This window comes from Hevea brasiliensis, chromosome 10, assembly GCF_030052815.1.
Source record: "Hevea brasiliensis isolate MT/VB/25A 57/8 chromosome 10, ASM3005281v1, whole genome shotgun sequence".
In the NCBI taxonomy this organism is placed as follows: Eukaryota; Viridiplantae; Streptophyta; class Magnoliopsida; order Malpighiales; family Euphorbiaceae; genus Hevea; species Hevea brasiliensis.
The window spans coordinates 24,926,731-24,950,122 of record NC_079502.1 but is presented as its reverse complement, the minus strand read 5'-3'; the positions used below and the strand labels follow the sequence as shown (position 1 = coordinate 24,950,122).

General features: G+C 34.3%; 1 non-coding gene across 1 annotated transcript; it reads left to right on the top strand.

The window, feature by feature from the left end:
• The first annotated feature begins 571 nt into the window (after positions 1-571).
• On the top strand, positions 572-679 carry LOC131170009 (small nucleolar RNA R71). The gene has a single exon (XR_009140953.1). It is a non-coding gene; the product is annotated as a small nucleolar RNA R71 (small nucleolar RNA).
• Positions 680-23,392: the final 22,713 nt, after the last annotated feature.

Below are 23,392 nucleotides of genomic sequence, written 5' to 3'. Positions count from 1 at the left end.
AAATTAGGCAATGGTTGCCTATTTTCTGATATGGAACTTGACTCATTGTTGTGGTTGAAAATTCTGATTTTGAACTTGATTTTGCTGATTTCCCCATGAAAAGTTGGGATGATTCCTCCAATTTGGATTGTAAGTTTGAGAATAAGAATTCCCCATTTGTTTATTTCCATAATTACCAACATATGCTGCTTGTTCTCCATAGTCTACTCCACAGCTAGTTGTTTCCTCTGCATAAGCCACTTGTTGTGAACTTCCAGCTGATGATGATGAACTAACCAACATACTCAAATCTTCCATCTTCTTAGCAAGGACATTTGTAAGTGCATCAAATTTTGTATTAATCATGTTGAATGGATCAAGATCATACATTCCAGCAGCTTGCCTTTTCTGAGTTGGAGCTGGTCCTCTTGGACTACTCCAAAGATGAGTATTCTTTGCAATTTTCTCCAATAGCTCATAAGCTTCATCTTCATGCTTTATAATAATTTCTCCTCCTGTTTGAGCATCAATAATTCCTCTGATTGTAGGAGTGACATTTGTGTAGAAATTCTGATTTATCATCCATTTTGGAATGGCATGATGTGGGCATAATCTCTCTAATTCCTTCCATCTCATCCATGACTCATAAAGAGTTTCATCTACTCTTGGTCTGAAAGCTGTCATTTGATTCCTCAACTCTTGAGTTTTTCCAGGTGGAAAATATTGTGCAAGAAATGCATCAGTTAGTTGCTCCCAATTTGTAATGGAGTTGTGAGGTAAAGAATCAAGCCAATCCAATGCTCTATCTTTCAAAGAGAATGGGAATAGCTTCAATCTTGCTGCATCATCAGACACTCCAGGCTGTTTTTGCATGTCGCAAATCATAGCAAACTTCTTCAGGTGTGTGTGTGGATTTTCAGAAGGATGTCCTCCAAATTGAGAATTTTGAATCATTTGAAGAACTCCAAAATCCATCTTGTAACTATTTGCATCAATCCTTGGTCTTGCTATGCTCTCTCTCAAATCATCAAAACGTGGAAAAGCATGATCCATCATACTTCCCCTAGGCACGTTTGCATTAACAACTTCTTCTCCTTGGGCTTCATTTTCATTGTTTCGACCATTTCCAGCATTACCAACACCAATTCTAATTCTTTCATCAGCCATGTCTGCTTCAATTTCAATCTCTCTCAAAGCTTCCTTCCTTTTTCTGGTTTCTTTCTTGTTGGCTTTACAAAACTTCTCAATTTCAGGATTGAACAGTAAGGTTGTGTCACTTGAGCTTCTAGCTCTTCTCATAAAAGATTAAAAGTACCTGAAAAAGAACAAACAAACACAAAAATGAAAAGATAACAAAAATAAAACTATAATTAACTAAAATAATCAAGAATTCAATCTTAAACAAACAACTCCCCGGCAACGGCACCAAAAACTTGATGCGTCCCTACCGCAAGTGCACGGGTCATACAAGTAGTATAGAAAAATATCGATCCCACGAGGAGTCGTGTTAATGATTGAATTTTTGATATAAAAGTTGACTAAATCGAAGTATCTATGAAATTAAAGAAGTGAATTGATGAGCAATGGAGCGTAAAATCTATATGTGCAAAATCAATATTCTATTTAACAATGTATTGCATTAAACTAAAATTGCATCAAATTGAAATAAGCAAGTTCAAATATGGCAATATTGAAAATGGCAATCAATTAAATTCAATTGAAAATTAACAATGGTAAAAAGGCGATTCCGGAGTTCGGGATTTCATATTCGAGCTATTTTGGGATTTAAATCGGTTATCCAATTTTATGAAACTTATGGGTTTTAAGGAGATTAATTCTTAAATCCTTTGAATTCCCTTTCGAGTGAGACAAAGAGTGCCTTAATCAAACTAATCCTACTTTCGTGGAGTTAGAATTAATTAAGACCCATCAAGTTCTTTAATTAATCTGTGAATCCTCTTAATCCTTAGCCTATTTCTAGGTCTAAGTTAATTAAGTCCAATTTCTTGATTATCTATCACAAGATCTTCTCCTTTCGGTGCTTCAACCATGGATTAAGAACATCACTTAATGGGATCCTACACTAAGCATGTCATTAAGCATACAAGAAATGAATAAAACTCATTAGGACCACAAAATATGGATTACCCAATCAAAATCCACAAAATATCTCAAATATTACAACCCTTACTCCGGAATCAAAAGTAAACTACTCACTATCCATAATGCTTACAAGATATGATGAGTTTAAATGGAAATAAAGCTTTAATCTAAGCTAAGAAGTAAGAAATTAAACACTAGAAATGTAGAAAAATGTAAGGGAAGAAAGAAATCTGCAAATCTTGGTTGAGAATGGTGTGGAAGGTGAAAGTGACTCCTCAAATTCTGCCTCTCTTCTCCTCTTCTTCTTTGCTCCTTCCCCCCTTTTTCTTCTAAAATGGGAAAATGAGACTATATATAGCATTTTTTCTGACATGGAGCCCTAAAATGGTATGTTCTAGGAGGAATTATTTGAGGGAATCTCCTGCCAGCTCATTAATGAACTCTTTACGGGACTGCATAAGTGGACTGCATAAGTTATGTAGTCCCTTATGCAGTTTTCGGCTGGTTCTGAGTCACTTATGCGAAACTGCATGACTTGGTGCATAGGTTATGCACAATTCCGTGAAGGTGCATAAGGGAGGCGAGAATGTGCATAAGCTATGCAGTCTCCTTATGCACATTTCGGCTGGTTCTGGAACAGTTATCTTTCTCCTTATGCAGATCTGCATAGCTTATGCGGCAAGTTATGCACAGTTTGGTCAATGCATATTTCAGCTTGAAAACCTGTTTTTGACATCTTTGGCTATAGAAGACACTCCTCAATGGCAAAATTCTCTTCAGTCCTTCAAAAACACCATTTTTCCTACAAAACAAAGTAAAAATTACAAATTAATCCAAAATTGACAATTATGGAAAACTAACTAAATAACTAATGAAATTAGCTAAAAGTGACTAATAATCAAATAAAATAGCTATGAAATTAAACCTAAATGATTATGCAAAATGTATGCATCACTAATTGGCAATGAGACATGATATCAACTCTTAATATCATCAGAACTCTTTCTTACCATAAATGATTTCTCTAAATCATTTTATATGTAACACCCCTATGTTCGGTAGTGCGTTCTGCTGCTCCGGTGATCAGTGTTGTCCGGACAGCTAGGATGCCTAGAACTACACTTCGATATGAGTGAGGAGACATAAAATAATATAATACAAGAAAAGAAAATACAAGAAAAACAAAGGAAAAATAATAGCAAAGAAATGTAACCAAGTTAAGCAAGCCGAAAACCCTAGCGATGGGTGACCGCACCGGGAAGTCACGGCGTGGACCGTTGACTGGTCCTGGACTGCGGGGAACCCTGGAAAACATTTTTAGGACTTAAATAGACCCTTATTAAAGAATAAATATCATTAGTAAGATCAAAGAAAAATTAAATAATTAGTACAAAGAAAAGTGAGAAATCGAAAAAACAGACAAAATCCGGTGTTACTGAAAAATCGGGAATGTAACCCGAACAGGGGCATTATGGTCATTTGACATCCCGAATTGTCTTTTGACCTAAATGTCCATTAAAAATAAATAATGTTACACTTAGAAAATAAAATGAAAAATTAATTTGGTGGTACCTAAAGTGAATAGCAAGAATTAAGGGTTTAATGTGGAATAAGTGGGAATTTAACATATTATATGATTAATTGAGTGAGTGGGCCACTAAAGGAATAAAATAAAAACATAATGGGGCAGCTGTAATTCCATTAAACAAGCTGAAACTTCATCTTCTCAAAAAGCTCTCAACCATGCCGAATTGAAGGATTAGAAATCCACCATTGCCGTTTTCTCTCAAGCTCATCTAACCCCCTCATTTCACTTCCAATCTCTTAGGTTTCTTCATTAAAGATTGTCTACACATCATAAGGAAGAGCTTGATACCAAAATCAAGAAGTTTAATCAAGGTTTAGCAAGCTCCAACCATAAGTAAGTTTACATTTTTTGAATATTGTTTTGTTAAACTTTGTGTACATGTTATGGGTGTTGGATTTGTGAAGAAAATTTTCAAGTTTGAGGAGTTATTGATATGTTCATTTTGGACAGCCATGGAGTTATGTATTTAAGGAAATATTTATACATATATTTGATGAGAAATGATGTTGATTAGGGTGATTTAATATCCTAGTAAATTATTCCACATGTATATGGTGATTGTGCACTTGGAATGGAAATTGATGAATTCTAGGACACTTTGGCATGGTGAAGATTTTCGGCAGCCTTGGGACTCTTGGATAAATGTATGTGTTTATGAAGGTGTTGGCAGAATATTGACATTGAGGATTGATGGATATGTATATAGAGTGATTGTGTAAAGTGTATGTAAGAATTAGTAATGTTTAGGTTTATATGTGATTGTACTTAGATTTTATAAATTTGAGTTTTAATTGGTGTATTGAGGATAATTATAATCTGCCCAAAGTGACTTTAAAGTGAAGTGGTATATGGTTTTGGTAATGTACCAAAACAGAATTGGTAAGGGAAGTGAACATATAGTAAGGTAAATGTGTCATTGATGTATGTTTAAGCAAGGTAATTAAGGGCAGTATGAATTTTAGCCTATAATTTTAAATGTGTAACCTCAATTGGTATGAGACCAATTGGAGGTGAAACTAGGCACAAAATGTGCCAACTTTCATTGAGAAAGCATACCAAAATTCTGCTTGCAAGGTGACATGAAAAATGACCAATTCGGATTAAGTGCAAGTGAGGCCTGAAAATTGACCATTTGGGCAGCAGTTAGTGTTTAGGCCATAACTCACTCAAAACAGGTCCAATTGACCTGAAATTTTAACCATGAATAGTTAAGACCCATACCTACAAGTCTTATGAAGACACCAAAGCCCACAAATGACCAGAAGCAAGTCAAAAAGCTTGCACAAGTTCGGGTCCAAAAACTGGCCGAACCAAAGTTGACCAAATTGACCTAAAATTGACCTAATTTGATGCCATTTGACCAGCAATAGTATAATGGCCATAACTTGGTCTACTTAACTCAGAATGACCTAAAATTTTGCCCCACGTTCCGTAAGACATAGATTTACAAGTTTGTAGTTTTGACCGAAACCCGAAAACTGACGAAACTAGGTCGTCCGGCTAGGTCAAACTAGTATCCCGGAATCCAGCAAGTTGCATTAAAATGCACTAAACAAGGAAATGAGTTTGGTAAAACGTACCAACCCTAAAACCCTATCGAATGTGACATATTAATGACACTAAAACCTAATTTACCTAGAACGCATCGAGGGTCGGTATATTAGGTGATTAAACAAATAATAGCTTTCAGTGAATTATTTATCGAACATTATCGTTAGAGACAGTTTAATTTAGTACTGAAACACTTCAAATTGTGTTTCTCAGTTACCAAAGACTCAGGAAAAGGGAAGGAAACACTGAGTCCAGACCGAGAGACAGTTATCAGAGGTTTGTGCACAACAATTATTTCTTTTGAATTATTTTCAATTGAAATAAATTATGACTATTTGCATATTATTGTTTTAAGTTGTGAAATTATGAAAAATGGTTTGAATGATATTTGATGGATACTTATTGATTGAAAAGCACTGTAATTGGTTTGAAACCACAGCTATCATGTACATTGATTGTATTCCTCGCTAGCTTGTCTAGTGGGATGAATTGAATTCCCTCTCTGGCTGAAGTGTTGAGGTGTGTGCCTGTTGAGGACGAATAGAATGAGTACTCATAATTTTGCTAGCTAGCTATGTTATTCCTCATTAGTCATTGACTTTTGGGATGAATTGAATACCTCATTAGCCATCGGCTTTTGGGATGAATTGAACTTTGGAACATGATTAAGCTGTGTGTGATTTATTGATATGTATTGTGAGATTGTGAAATGAATTTAAACTTTTATTGACATATACTGTCTTTTGAATTCAACCATGATCTGACTTATTGAAATTTATTGTGATATTGAGAAATAGAGTTTAAATTCTTGTTAACAATTATTGTCTTGAAATTAACTATGGTTTTAAGTATCCACTATTTATATGATTTATGAATTGTGATTTAAATTGTATTTGGTTAATGTTGTGCACCACTGAGACATTGTCTCAGCGATAGCTTTTTATTGCTGTCGCAGGTAGACAGACAGACAAGGCAGCAGACTAGGCTGCTATTACCTCCAGCGAGAGATTATCGGGTATAATGAGTATACCAATATTTTTTATTTGGTAATGTAATGTATGTTCACTGTATGTACATATTGTTGTTAGTTTTGAGCAGTTGTAAATAAAAATTGTACCTTGAAGTTGTAAAATAATTATGAGTTAGTTTGGTTGGTAAAAATTGTATTATATTTCTTGTATTGCAATCTTTGAAAAATCACTGTGGATTTGAGTTGAGAAACATGTTGCGTTGAGAAAAATGTTGGAGTTGAGATTTGGAAAAATATTGAAGTGCTTTTTACAGGTTTTCTGAAGAACTGTTTTATCCAAAATATAGATGGCACTCTGCAAAAATTTTTACAGAAATTCCAAATAATTCAAATATGTTAGTTCTATCACTTCAGATCAAAAAGGTTTTTAACACCTGTAAATAGTGCTCACCACTGTAAAAGAAGTAAGAAAAGTTTTTAAAATCCCTTGTAGTGTATTTAATGGTTTATCAGTAGATGGAGTTGGTGATTCATTAGGTATACTACGGGATCATGTTATGCCTTACAGAGGGGTAGGGTGTGACATTATGAACCTCATAGACCATGGTTAACACCTAGCATAGCATCTGTGGCCACCCAATTAGTAATAAGGTTTACCTTAAATGAACCTATAATCATATGTTACCATGTACTAGAATCTCTCTGTTATAAAATCTCAACTCAAGCTGGAGTCATGGTTTATGTCAAACTCCATTTGCTATGAATATTATGTTCTCTTTTAATTCCAGTTCTTGATTAAAAGATTTTCTCATCAGAAACTCTTTTCTGAATAAATCTATCTGTCCTGGCCAGGAACTTGAAACATCAAGAACAATTAAATGAACATAGGATTTAATCTCTATTTACTTAGAGGAACAGATTCCATCTTGATCAACACCTACCTCCATATATAACTAGTAGGAGCCAACACATGCCCATATACCCATACATAGTACAAGTATGAAAGCAGTATCAAACTCAAACTACCTATATACAAGATAACTGTGCTATCTCAGGTCTAAAGATTATATGCACTGATATGATTTATGACAAAACATTGACAAGAGTAAACTCCATGTGCTTGTCATAAGTGTCACTGGTTCGGCCTACTTATCATTTATAAGTGCCTATCATGTTTGTTATATGGCATGAGACTCACCATTCCATCTTATTTATATCTCATATAAATAACTTGGGAACAAACATGAATACAATCTTTCTGGATAAGTCATGTCCTTATTATGAAGTATCCTCGATTGTGAACCTATTTATGATACATTGTGCTAGAAATATTATCACTCATATTCTTAACAACTTAAGAATCATATTTCTAGCAAAATATCAATGGACCTTTTCTGTTACACATAAATATATTATGTAAACGGAAAAGTGGAAATGCCTTTTATTAATAAAATTATGTACAAGATACATACTAAATGATATGCTCTAGGGCATACTACTAACAATCTCCCACTAGCACTAGAGCCATTCATTACAATACCTTAGACCTATCTTCTCAAGATGTCGGTCTAACTGAGTATGTGACATAGGCTTAGTGAATGGATCAGTTGGATTTTCAGCTGATGCTATTTTATGCATGGCTACATTGCCTCGCCCAACTATTTCTCTGATAATGTGGTAGCGCCTTTCTATGTGTTTGGATTTCTGGTGAGACCTTGGTTCCTTAGTCTGTACGACTGCTCCATTGTTGTCACTATGTAGTGGAACTGCTGACTTAATGGAAGGAACTACTGTAAGTTCTGTCACGAACTTCTTTATCCAAGCGACTTCCTTTGCGATCTCGATGCAAAGAATATACTCGACCTTTGTAGTGGAATCTGCAATCGTGCTCGCTTGGAACTCTTCCAACTGACTGCACCTCCATTACAAATGAACACATATCCAGAGGTAGACTTTCTATCATCGATATCTGATTGGAAATCAGAATCAGTATAACCATCCAATTGCAAGTCTCCACCTCCATAAATCAAGAATAAATCCTTAGTTCTTCTCAAGTACTTAAGGATATTCTTGACAGCTATCCAGTGTTCCAAACCTAGATTGGATTGATACCTGATAGTCAAACTAACAGCATACGCGATATCCGGCCTAGTACACAACATTGCATACATTAAACTTCCAATAGCCAAAGCATATGGAATCCTGGCCATCTTATGTCTTTCTTCAGGTGTCTTTGGAGACATCTCTTTAGAAAGGTGAATACCATGTCTCACTGGTAACAATCCTCTCTTGGAATCAAGCATGTTAAACCTCTTTAACATCTTTTCAAAGTATAAACTTTGGGATAAACCAATTATTCTTTTCGCTCTATCTCTATAGATGCGAATCCCAAGAATATAGGTTGCCTCCCCTAAGTTTTTCATGGAGAATGTTTTTGACAACCATACCTTTATAGTCGTCAACATACCTGTGTCATTACCCATTAACAGTATGTCATCCACATATAAGACAAGAAAAGTGATAGCACTATCACTAACCTTCTTATATACACATGGCTCATCCTCATTTTTGATAAAACCAAAGGATTTAATGGCTTCATCAAAACGGATGTTCCAACTCCTCGAAGCTTGTTTCAACCCATAAATGGATCGCTTTAGCTTGCATACCTTGGAACCATCTTGGGATTCAAATCCCCTAGGTTGTTCCATGAAAATGTTTTCTTCAATGTATCCATTGAGAAAAGCTGTTTTGACATCCATCTGCCAAATCTCATAATCATAGTATGCAGCTATTGCTAATAAAATCTTAATTGATTTAAGCATGGCAACAGGCAAGAAAGTCTCCTCATAGTCGATTCCTTGCCTTTGGCGAAACCCTTTCGCTACTAGCCTTGCCTTATAGGTCTCTACCTTTCCATCAGAACCAATTTTCTTCTTGAAAACCCATTTGTTCCCTTTAGGTACAATACCTTCAGGTGGGTCAACAAGATCCCAAACTTGATTCTTATACATGGAATCAATCTTGGATTTCATAGCATCAATCCATTTTGAAGAGTCTATATCTGATATAGCTTCTTCATAGGTAAGTGGATCATCTCCATGATCTACTTCTTCATGAGTAGACAACTCTTGTTCTTCTTCATGAAGAAAACCATATCTCACTGGTGGGTTAGATACCCTGGTTGTTCTACGAGGAACAGTTATAGATGTTTCATCAATGGGTATAGGTTGACTAGATGGATCTATATCCATCTGATCTGTTGGTTGGTCAGAATTCTCTAATTCTAACTCTATTTGCCTTCCTTTGCCTCCTTCTTGAACAAATTGTTGTTCAAGAAATGTGGCATCTCTACTTATCACAACCTTTTGTGAAATAGGCAAATAAAAATAATATCCAAAACTATCTTTTGGATATCCAACAAATCGACCTTTTTCTGATCTGGTCTCCAATTTATCAGTGTTCAGCTTTTTGATATAAGCTGGACAACCCCAAATCTTAACATGCTTAAGAGTTAGTTTTCTTCCATGCCATATCTCGTAAGGTGTGGAAGAAACTGATTTTGATGGAATCCTATTCAGAATATACAAAGTTGATTCTAATGCAAATCCCCAAAAGAAGATTGGCATATCAGTATAGCTCATCATACTACGTACCATATCCAATAGGGTACGATTTCTCCTTTCAGATACACCATTCAGTTGTGGCATTCCTGGAGGAGTCAGCTGAGAAACAATGACATGCTCTCTCAAGTATTCATCAAATTCAGTACTCAAATATTCACCTCCACGATCTGATCGAAGAGCTTTAATACTCTTTCCTGTTTGATTTTCTACTTCAGATTTAAATTCTTTGAACTTTTCAAAAGATTCTTGTTTGTATTTCATCAAATACAAATACCCAAACCTTGATTTATCATCAGTAAAGGTAATAAAATAATGAAAACCCCCTCTAGCCATTTCTTTAAATGGACCACATACATCACTATGTATTAGCTCCAAAATATTTTCAGCTCTTAGCCCTTGTCCAACAAAGGGTGATCTAGTCATTTTGCCTTGAAGGCAAGATTCACAAGTTGGAGTAAGCTCAGAGCCCAATGAGGATAGAATCCCCATTTTCTCCAATTTTGCAATCCTATCTTCTGCAACATGACATAACCTTAAGTGCCAAACATATTTTGAACTTGAGTTGGTTTTCACCATGGCATTGTATTCTTTTAGATCACTTGCATTCAATTTGTGTTTGTCATTATTATCCAAATAATAAAGACCATCATTCATATAACCCGAACCAACATATTTATTTCCAAAATAAATATTGCAAACATCATCTGTGAACTGAAATTCATAGCCATTTCTAGTCAAACTAGATATAGAAATGATGTTCTTAAAAACATCAGGTACATATAAAATATTATCCAAACACAAAACATGTCCAAACATGTAATAGGATTTAGATCCTATGGCTAAAGCTTCAACAGTTGAGCCATTGCCAATTCAAACTCTAATATCTTGAGAACGCAAGCTCCTACTGTTTGCTGGTTCCTGCATATCATTAGAAATGTGAGAACTGGCACCAGTATCTAAAACCCAAGCTGTAGATGAACTATGAGTATTATCAGAATCTAAATAACAAGATATGGACATACCTTCCGAAGGTGTATCCTTCTTGTCCTTCAGAGAAGCAAGATACTCTGGGCAGTTCCTTTTCCAGTGCCCATCCTTTTGGCAGTGGAAACACTTTCCTTTGCCTCCATCAGCTTTAGTCTTCCTTTTCTATTTAGCTATTTTCTTGGAAGGACCAAGAATCTGAGGTTTCTTTTTCTTATTGCCCTTCTTCTTGCTGGACTTTCCAAAAGAAGATGCAACCAAAGCTACCTCTTTTCCTTTATTGCCTGGCATATTCTTTTGGGCAATAACCAGCATGTTGAGTAAACCAGCTAAGGTGCATTCCTGTTTAGTCATATGGAAATTTGTCACAAAATTCCCAAAAGACTCAGGAAGGGACTGAAGGATCAAATCCGTCTATAGTTGGAAATCCATGTTGAAGTCAAGATGTTCCAACTGCTCAATCAGCCGAATCATCTTGTGGACATGATCCCCAACATTCTGTCCCTCAGACATCCTCATACGGAATAGCTGTCTAGATATCTCATACCTAGCATTCCTGCTGTGCTCACCATACAACTCTTGTAGGTGAAGGAGGATCTCACTCGCACTCTGCATGTTCTCATGTTGCTTCTGTAACTCATTACTCATGGAAGCAAGCATGTAACACTTAGCTCTCATATCATGCTCCTTCCACTTGTCCAAAGTTTCATGTTCCTCTTGTGTGGCCTCTGGAGGTAAGGGACCAGGAACATTTGAATCTAGAACATATCCTATATGTTCAAGGTTCAGGACAAGTTTCAAATTTCTTAGCCAATCAGACAGATTAGGTCCTGTCAACCTATTGTGATCAAGTATGCTTGCAAGGATATTGGATGGTGGTGGTTGTTTTGTGCTCATTTTTATCAGAAAATTAATTGCAAAAAATAACTAGATTAATTCGTGAATGTATCATGTAATTAACCAAAATGATTATGGTCTTTTAATCAAATTGGTCCTCCCACTAACTTAGCGAATCCTACACTTCCAAAGTAGAAAACGGAAATCCTAGTTGGATAGATTTCTAGTGGGTGATTGAATTCTTATAATTCTATTGATCATCCTCAGGTACATCCATTATTGGAATTATAATAAACTATAAGTGAGCAACTCCTTGCCCATCACATCTCATGTGAGGTTCAATCCTTTACCTAGCCCCTAATGCTCAAAATCTCAGGTACATCCATTATTGACTTATCTTGCATTAGTTAAGTTGATCCCATTGAGCCAGCAATTATGCAAATAATTTTAATGTCCTCAGGTACATCCAATATTGGCCACCAAACCATTTACATATTTACAACATCTCATGCTTAACAATTATTCTTAAGAAAATCTCTTAAATTAATTGCATCTCATGCAACTATTTAAAATTTCTTAAAATAATTGCCCCAATGGAGGGCCTATGTTATAATTACTTTAATTATAGCATTTCCAACTTAATCATTTATTTGGAAGATTTTATGGTCATTCTAATTACTATTAAGGTCTCACTTTGCACATTATCCAATTAGCATGCATATATCATATAATAGCATACATTCCCATACATCTCATGCATTCATGGATAAGCAATAAATATGGTATGATCATGGACTTTCTAAGGGATTCAATTCTGAGCCACCAAGAATTGAATCAGGGCATTCCTAGGTGCATTTCATTCATTCATTCATTTTACAAGAGTTACTGAAGGAGTACATAATCAACACTTGATCTTGAATTCCTCCCACTGGTCCCACCAATGCTCTTGACCTCCTTGAACTTCTTGCAATCCAATATTATATGGTAATCCTTGGCATACCAAGGCGAATTTACAAGAACTTAAATAAATGAAATTACAACCCAAAAATTATTACAAACTTAATAATACATGCCCAAAATAAATTAAAATAAATTAATTAATTTACAATCCCAAAGAAACATAAAAGAAATAAATCCAATCACATCGGTCTTTTATAGTCCATGATCATCCATCATGCATATCACTATTTAACAATTAAATAAAACATAAATACTTAAATTAAATTGAATATCTCATATTCAACTTAAAAATCTAGATTTGAATATGATTCAAATAAATTTAAAAATTCAGATTTGAATCTCATTCAAACAAATTTAAAAATTCAGATTTGAATCACATTCAAACAACTTTAAAAATTTAGATTTGAATCACATTCAAACATTTTTTAAAAAATCAGATTTAAATATGATTCAAACAACTTAAAAAATTTAGATTTGAATCACATGCAAACAACTTTTAAAATTCTGATTTGAATCACATTCAAACAATTTTTAAAATTCTGATTTGAATCATAATTTAATTGTGTGATTAAAAATCCTAATTAAACATTTTAATTAGTCATATGATGAACCTTTCATCATGCAATAATTGCAGAATTTAATAACAACCATGCGCACCATGATCTTCCTAAGCCATGCGCACCATGTTGGAGTTCATCATGCATGCCGCCACACCTCTTGATCCAACCAGTAATGGATCAATCATCTCATTATCAAATCACACAATTAAATCATATAATCAACAATCTAAATGGCAAATATAGTGGCTCTGATACCAATTGAAGGAACGAAAGCGTGAAAAACACAAGCTTATACCATTGAATTAAAAAATTTTCACCTAGGGTCACATGCATCATGCAAGATTTATTTTTATCTATTTGATTTCAATGATAAACGACATATTAAAACTCTTTTAATATGTTTTTGGATCTGCATTTGCCATTTAAGATTTTAAAATTAATCAGATTAATTTTAGAACCCTAGATTAAATCAAGAACGATTACACTAACCTCTTGATGCACTGCAGCGTGTCTGCGCCTTTGAGATTTGTCTTCAGGATACCAGATGTTGTCCCTGTAGCTTGTCTACACCAAGAACACCTATGGCAGCCCTTGAACAGCTTCTAAAGCTTTTTCTATTAATTAGAAATTCAAGTTCTGCCTTTTAAGAGATTAGAGATGTAAACAGGACACTAGAAACAATTTCTAGAGTTCTTAATTCAAGAGATTGATGGCTAATCTCTTTGAATTGATGAGAGATGAAGAAGAATTGATGAAAAGCCTCAAAGTGGCGTGAAAAAGGAGAGGAGTGGCTGCTGGTTATTTTTCTTTTCATAACCACACTTAAATAGCTAGGTTAACACATTAAACCCTTGCCACATGTCACCCTTTGATTAGCTCTAGGTTTAAGTGACCCAATCACATTGTGCCAAGTGTCAAACCTATATTTAATCTTGATTTTAATCATCTTACATGATTAAAAAACATTTGGCAAGCTTATGTGTAATCCCATGTGTCACCATCTCATGGTGCCGCGTGTCACACTGTGAAATGACCAAAATGCCCCTGTGTCTTAATTTTGAGTTCTCAACCCAAAATAATTATTTCTCTTCTTCTAATTAATTTATATCAAATATAAATAAATTAATTAATCTCTATTAATTAATTTCTCATTAATTAAATTCATATTTAAACACTTTAAATATAAATTTAATTTATACTACACATCCAATAATCTAGATTTGGTTTCAAGTCATGCTAGGGACTTTGCAATTTAATTGCAAATCAAACATATTTATTTAATCAATTAAACTCTTTAATTAATTAATTAAATCATATTTAAATAGCTGATAACTTGTGTATGTGTGTGACTTACTAGACTCGTCACTAATTGGCAATGAGACATGATATCAACTCTTAATATCATCAGAACTCTTTCTTACCATAAATGATTTCTCTAAATCATTTTATGAACCTCATAGACCATGGTTAACACCTAGTATAGCATGCCATGACCACCCAATTAGTAATAAGGTTTACCTTAAATGAACCTATAATCATATGTTACCATGCACTAGAATCTCTCTGTTACAAAATCCCAACTCAAGCTGGAGTCATGGTTTATGTCAAACTCCATTTGCTATGAATATTATGTTCTCTTTTAATTCCAGTTCTTGATTAAAAGATTTTCTCATCAGAAACTCTTTTCTGAATAAATCTATCTGTCCTGGCCAGGAACTTGAAACATCAAGAACAATTAAATGAACATAGCATTTTATCTCTATTTACTTAGAGGAACAGATTCCATCTTGATCAACACCTACCTCCATATATAACTAGTAAGAGCCAACACATGCCCATATACCCATACAAAGTACAAGTATGAAAGCAGTATCAAACTCAAACTACCTATATACAAGATAACTGTGCTATCTCAGGTCTAAAGATTATATGCACTGATATGATTTATGACAAAACATTGACAAGAGTAAACTCCATGTGCTTGTCATAAGTGTCACTGGTTCGGCCTACTTATCATTTATAAGTGCCTATCATGTTTGTTATATGGCATGAGACTCACCATTCCATCTTATTTATATCTCATATAAATAACTTGGGAACAAACATGAATACAATCTTTCTGGATAAGTCATGTCCTTATCATGAAATATCCTCGATTATGAACCTATTTATGATACTTTGTGCTAGAAATATTGTCACTCATATTCTTAACAACTTAAGAATAATATTTCTAACAAAATATCAATGGACCTTTTCTATTACACATAAATATATTATGTAAACGGAAAAGTGGAAATGCCTTTTATTAATAAAATTATATACAAGATACATACTAAATGATATGCTCTAGGGCATATTACTAACAGGATCTACTGTCCCCTTGAACTCTGTAGCCCCATACTTCATCAATTTGTCATACTGCCTAGTAGGAGACTGTGGTTGTACCACTGGTGTCTGCATTGGGACTTGAGTAGGCACATTACCAGCCATTTGTTGGAACATTGCATCCATCTGCTGAGCGAACTGAGCAGGAAACTGCGGTACTGCAGGTGGTCTTCTTGAACCATCGACATTGTGTAGGGTCAGCATCCCTTGTACCTCAGCCTCTATAGATTGATCGACTGAACGATCACCCTCTTCCATAGTCAATGCGAGGATCTTAGATCTCCTGAACAAATAACACAAGGAGATTTCCTCCCGTTAGTGCATATTTATGATGTAATGTACTGTATGTATCAAACAATGATATTGAGCAATTGTACTATGAAGAAAGAATATTCAAATAACAGGTGAAAACAGAATTTAAAAACTTTGCTCTGATACCACTAAAACATGTCACACCCTACCCCTCTTTAAGGCATAACATGATCCCGTAATATACCTAATGAATTACCAACTCCGTCTACTGATAACCCATTAAATACACTACAAGGGATTTTAAAAACTTTTCTTACTTCTTTTACAGTGGTGAGCAATATTTACAGGTGTTAAAAACCTTTGTGAACTGAAGTGAAATAGCTAACTCATTTGGACTATTAGTAATTTCTGTAAAAATTTTGGCAGAGTGCCATCTGTATTTTGGATAAAACAGTTCTTCAGAAAAACCTGTAAAAAGCACTTCAAATATATTTTCCAATCTCAATTCCAACAGTTAAATTACACAATATTTTTCTCAAATCAAATCCACAACAATTTTTCAGTATTTTCAAAGGATGAGATAAAAGAAATATAATACAAATTTTACAAGTCAAAATATCTCATAATTTACTTTACAACTTCAATGTACAATTTTAATTTACAACTGCTCAAAACCAAAAACAATATATACATACAGTGGTCATACATTACAATACAAAATGCAAAATGTGGTATACTCAATATACCCGATAATCTCTCACTGGATGTACTAGCAGTCTAGTCTGCTGCCCTGTCGGTCTGTCTACCTGCGATAGCAAAAAAAAGCTATTGCTGAGACAATGTCTCAGTGGTGCACAACATTAACCAATAAAATTTTAAATCACAATTGATAAGTCATATAAAGAGTGGATACTCAAAACCATAATTAAATTCAAGACAATAAATGTCAACAAGAATTTAAACTCCATTTCTCAATATCACAATAATTTCAATAAATCAAATCATGATTAAATTCAAAAGACAGTGAATGTCAATAAGAATTTAACTCCATTTCTCAATCTCATAATACAAATCAATAAATCACACACAGCTTAATCATGTTCCAAAGTTCAATTCGTCCCAAAAGTCGATGACTAATGAGGAATAACATAGCTAGCTAGCAAAAATATGAGTACTCATTCGATTCATCCTCAACAGGCACACACCTCAACAGTTCAGCCAGAGAGGGAATTCAATTCGTCCCACTAGACAAGCTAGCGAGGAATACAATCAATATACATGATAGCTGTGGCTTCAAATCATTTCCAATGCTTTTCAATCAATAAGTATCCATTAATATCATTCAAACAATTTTTCATAGTTTCAAACCATTTACAATGCTTTTCAAGTAATAAATATCCATCAAATATCATTCAAACAATTTTTCACTGTTTCACAATTCAAAACAACAATATACAAATAGTCATAATTTATTTCAATTGAAAATAATTCAAAAGAAATAGCTGTTGTGCACAAACCTCTGATAACTATCTCCTGGCCTTGACTCAGTGTTTCCTTCCCTTTCCCTGAGTCTTTGCTAACTGAGAAACACAATTTGAAGTGTTTCAGTATTCATTTAAACTGTCTCTAACGATAATGCTCGATAATTAATTCACTGAATTCTATTATTTGCTTAGTCAACCTAATATGTTGACCCTAAATGTGTTCTAGGTAAATTAGGTTTTAATGTTACTAATTTTTCACATTCAATAGTCTTTTAGGGTTGGTACATGTTACCAAATTCATTTCCTTGTATATTGCATTTTCTTGCAATTTGCTGGATTCCAGGATACTAGTTTGACCTAGCCGGACGACCTAGTTCCCTCAGTTTTCAGGTTTTGGTCTAAACTACAAACTTGTAGATCTATGTCTTATGGAACGAGGGGCAAAATTTCAGATCATTCTGAGTTATGTAGACTAAGTTATGGTCATTTTACTGTTGCTGGTCAAATTGCACCAAAATTGGTCATTTTAGGTCAATTTTGGTTCAGCCAGTTTTTGGATCCGAACTTGTGCAAGCTGTTTGACTTGCTTATGGTCATTTCTGGGTTTTGGTGTCTTCATATGACTTGTAGATATGGGTCTTGAATATTCATGGTAAAAATTTCAGGTCAATTGGACCTGTTATGGCCTAAACACTAACTACTGCCCAAATGGTCAATTTTCAGGCCTTATTTGCACTTAATCCGGATTTGGTCATTTTTCAAGCTACCTTGCAAGCAGAATTTTGGCAAGCTTCCTTCATGAAAGTTGGCACATTTTGTGCTTAGTTTCACCTCCAATTGGTCTCATACCAATTGGAGCCACACACTTAAAGTTCTAGGCCTAAAACTCAAACTGCCTTATTGCATTTCTTTCATACACATCAAGGATCACTTTTAACACTTACCAAACTCAACATTCAAGCCAATTCTGGTTGTACCATAACCTAAACATAATTTACAACATATTATAGGTCATTTTGGCAGCTTACAATTACATTCAACATACACCATAAAGTGCAGAATTTTTCAAACCAAATTTACAACAATTCAATCACCTAACAATAACATTTTTACATGTCCAACTTCACACCATCACACACATACCCAAACTGCCATAATACCAACACAATTTAACATCATTATTCCATAAACCAAGCATGAATTCTAGCATTCTTCAAGAGTTAACAAACTACCACAATGGTACACCTCCATAATTGTCTTCAAACTCAAATTTTTCACTTCGTCACCATTCCACATACATGAAGTTAACTTACCAAACTTTGAATCACATTAGCCAAAGTTAATTCTCCACAATAAATGTAATTATATTTCATTTAGTGTACAATCCCATGGCTGTCCATTTAGACAATCACACATATAATTCCAAATTCAACAAAAATTTCCAATTCAAGTGTTCAATTTAACATACATCAATAACTAACTTACTAAACTTTGATTTACTTTAATCAACACTAATACCCATCAAATGCATGTGAAAATAATTCAAATTCTTAAGTTGCCATGGCTGCCTAACTAGTGCATAACAACAATTCACCAAAATTTCAAAATCTCTCCATAAATCAAATGCCCACAACATCCTTACAAACTTTAATAAAGCAACAATCAAAAACTCAAACTTACCTATGGATGAGGCTTCTTAAATCTTCACTAAACTCCCTTGATTTTGGTATCTACTTCTTCCTTGTGAGGTGGGGATCAAAAATACTTAAGACAAGTAAGGAAAATTTAAATTGAAAATGGGTGGAGTGTGGCATGCAAATGGGGCAGCCATGGGAGGATTTTGTTGGAGTTCATTTCAGCAATGGTGATTTTTAAGGTTGAAGATGAAGTGTGAGTGGAGGTAATCTGCCCACTTAATGCATATTTTAAATCCTTAGTGGTCCACTCACCTAAGAAAATAATTAAATATGATTTAAGTGCTAATTATCCAACTTATACTCCACTTTTGGCTATTTACATTAGGTACCCCTAATTTAATTTTTCATGACATTTTCCAAGTGTAATATTATTTATTTTTAATGGACATTTAGGTCAAAAGACAACTCGGGGTATCAAATAACCACAATGCCCTTGTTCGGGTTGCATTCCATATTTTTCGGTAACACCGAGTTTTGTCCGTTTTTCGATTTCTCACTTTTCTTTGTACTAATTAATTAATTTTTCTTTGATATTTATAATGGCATTTATACTTCAATTGATGTCTCTTTAAGTCCTAAAAATATTTTCCAGGGTTCCCCGCGGTCCAAGGCTAGTCAACGGTCCACGCCGTGACTTCCCGGTGCGGTCACCCATCGCTAGGGTTCTCGGCTCGCTTAACTTGGTTACATTTCTTTGCTATTATTTTTCCTTTGTTTTTCTTGTATTTTATTTTCTTGTATTTCATTATTTTATGTCTCCTCACTCATATCGAAGTGTAGTTCTAGGCATTCTAGCTATCTGGACAACACTGGTTATTGGAACAGTAGAACGCACTACCGAACATAGGGGTGTTACATCTCTCACTAGAAACTTTTCCAAAATTAATTCCAATCACGCTTATTATCGCAATTCTTATCCTAAAAGACTAATTACTAATACATTAAAATTTATTTCCATGCAAGGGAATAGCAGTAGAACATATAATTTTAGCATTAACATATAAACAAGTAGAGCCGGAATCAAATAGTACATAATTATTCCTTTCACAAGTTAAGAACATACTGGCAAATACATCTGAAGTCTCTGCTTCTTCCCCTCGATGCACGGCGTTCCCTCTTTCTAGTGTATTCCTCTGCTCGAGTTGGTCCATTGTGAGAGGATTACCTACAGTGTTGTCTCTACTTCTGCCTCTGCCCCTACTGACTATTAATGAGCCTCTAAAATCAGAACCTTGGACTGATTCCTTTGGTGTACTATGTGGCATAACTTGACGTGCGCTAGTACAATCTCGGGCGAAATGTCCAATTCCACTACAATTGAAGCAGGCTTCAGTGACCCTATGGCATATACCTCCGTGTAATTTCCCACAAACGTCACAGAGACGAGTAGGGTAGGAACTTCTGGTTCTTTGACGAATGGTTCTTGATTGCTTCTGCCCTGAAGATCTACCTCTGTCATACTTGAGAGCTTAGGGTCCCTCAAAATCTTTTCTCTTTCCCAAATTACTACTCAAACTTTGACCAATAGATTTCCCACTTTTCTCTTTTTCATGCTATTCTTGAGGGGGTTGGGTTTGTACTTAGGCCTGGGCTGACAGATTATCAGCCATTTGTTGAAAGAACATGGCCATCTGCTGGGCTGTTTGTGCAGTAATTTGTATAGGAGGGATTGGTACAGTTGGACCTCCAACGCTCTGTGAAACTGGGACCTCTCTTTGTACGTTAGCTGTATCAGACTGCTCTACAATTTTACCCATCTTATCCATATCTATTCACAGGAATTTTTTTCTATTTCCTGTACACCCAACACAAGGAGATTTCTCCCCGTTAGTTCATATTTATGATGTTAATGTATTGTATGTAACAAATATGGACTTTGAGCAGTTGTACTTAACAAGGAAAGACACAAATTCTTAAGTTAAAACATACTTCAAAAACTTGCTCTGATACCACTAAACGTGTCACACCTTATCCCTTTGTAAAGCATAACATGATCCCGTAGAGTACCTAATGAACTACTAAACTTCACCTATCGATAACTCATTAAGTACCCTATAAGGGATTTTAAAACAATTTTCTTACTTTTGACAAGTAGTGAGCATTTTCTAATAGGTATTTAAAACATTTGATTAAAAGTAAATCTAGTTAATATTTTTGGTCCATTTTAGTTTTTCGCAAATTTTATAAAAATTTTGACAGAGTTCTGTCTGTATTTTGAGAAACTAGTTCTTCAAATACCTGTAAAAAGCACTTCTAAAACTTTTTCTCAACAACTACTTCAATTTCACAATCAAACTCAATCCATTTCAAAAACTCCACAATGATTTCAATCAATTTCTCAAGTTCAAAATTCAATAATCCTCAAAATACTAGCAATACATTTCATTCAAATTAAATAAAATAGTTCCACTCATATTTCATTAGAGACAAAACAATTTATATTCATCATACTAGAAATTTATATTAAGAAAATCCAAACTAAATTTATTACAACTTTATACAAACTTTGTACAAGCTGCTCAAGATCGATTTTACATGTCCATACAATTACGTGCAATACATACATCAAAATAAATATTTACAGTCAGGGTATAAATTATACCCGATAACTTCTAGTAGGTAACTCCCCTGTCCTCAGTAGCTCAATCTGTTGCTCCTCTAGTCTCTATATCTGCGACAGCATACAAAGCTATCGCTGAGTGGTGAACTCAGTGGTGCACAAACTAATAATTTAAAACTTAATACAATTTATGTTTGACAATTCATAACAAATAGAATTTTAAAATTTCTAAATTCTTTAAAATCCATGACCTTCAGAAATCAACATTTTCATTCATGCAAATTATTCATTTGAATAACACTTTGATCAAATAGTAACTATTTATTTACATTTCTTTTAAATTCCAAACAATACAAAAATTTTTGAATCACTGACAAATTATTTATTTCAATCACAATTTATCAAATCATGCATAGTTTAAAGGGCGTTGCCAACAATACACATAGTCGAACCCATGACCCAAAATTCACATAAATGCCGTGTTGTACACCACGACATTTCACATTCTCCCAATAACTGAGGCTAAAAGGGAGAAACAAAGACTAGCTAGTATATATGAGTACTCATTCACATCATTCCCCAACTGGCAAGCCAGAGAGGAAGAAACTCGCCCATCAAGTGGAGGAGTTATCTCACTAGACAAGCTAATGAGAATTCACAACATATTTTGTCATGTCAACTGTGGTTTCAAATCATATTCAAAACAATTTCTATTTACAAAGTGTTTACAAATCATTATAAATTCATGCTCAAGGTTGGCAACACATCAAACTTAAAATTTACAATCCTCAAAATAATGCAATAAATCCTTAAATGCATAAGAAAATTTATATTCAAATTATACAATTTCATTCAATAAGTTGAAATTCTCAACACAACAAAAATCATAAATCATACAATAAATTTATTTCAAATCAATTTGGAATTGAAAAATAACAAAAGAGTTAGTTGTGCACAAACCTCAAGTGAGTCACCCCTTGGCCTTGACTCGATTCTTCGGGTTCTTTTCCAATATTCTTTCCAACTGAAACACACAATTTCATAATGTTTCAGTACTAGAACTTAACATAAATCCAAAATAAATTTAGCTTCACTTTTACCTAACTCTAACGTGCTAAACTCAACGTTCTTGAAATTTTGTGTTTCGGGGTTACTATTAATTATGCTATTCAAGTCAAATTGTTGACTTTCTAAGGCTTAATAGGTATTGAAATTCCAACTTCACTCACATACCACATTTTGGTCACCAAACTTGTTGGTTTTTGGTTGTTTACTCAAATTCTAAGTCTTTTAGGCAAATTTGGTAAATTTCAGTTTTGGAGTCCTAAGTTGCACTATTCCATTGGTCACTTTATTGTTGGAATTTGGCAAAACTTTCTTCATAGAAAATGTTCCCCATTGTCTTAAGTTTCTTCTCCTTTTTGAATCACCCCAATTGGAGTTTTGTAGCTCAAGTTATAGCTAAAATACAGTTACTGTTCACGTATACTGTTCATGCTTTAGATTTTAGTTCTGGCAGATTTTTAATTTAACTTTGTTCAGTAATTTGATCAAGTTAAGTCCATAATTTGGTCTAATTTTCTTCATATGAAATGTTCTAATATGCCTTAGGTTTCCATCGGTTCAAGAATCTCCTAAATCGGAGTTTTCTAGAGAGAGTTATAGCCATTGAAACTTTACTGTTCATATGGCAAATCTACAGTCTGTAGATTCAGTGTTCCAATTTTGCTCAGTAATTTGATTGGGTTAATGGCATAATTTGATTGGGTTATAGCCATTGAAACTTTACTGTTCATATGGCAAATCTACAGTCTATAGATTCAGTGTTCCATTGAAACTTTACTGTTCATATGTTGTTC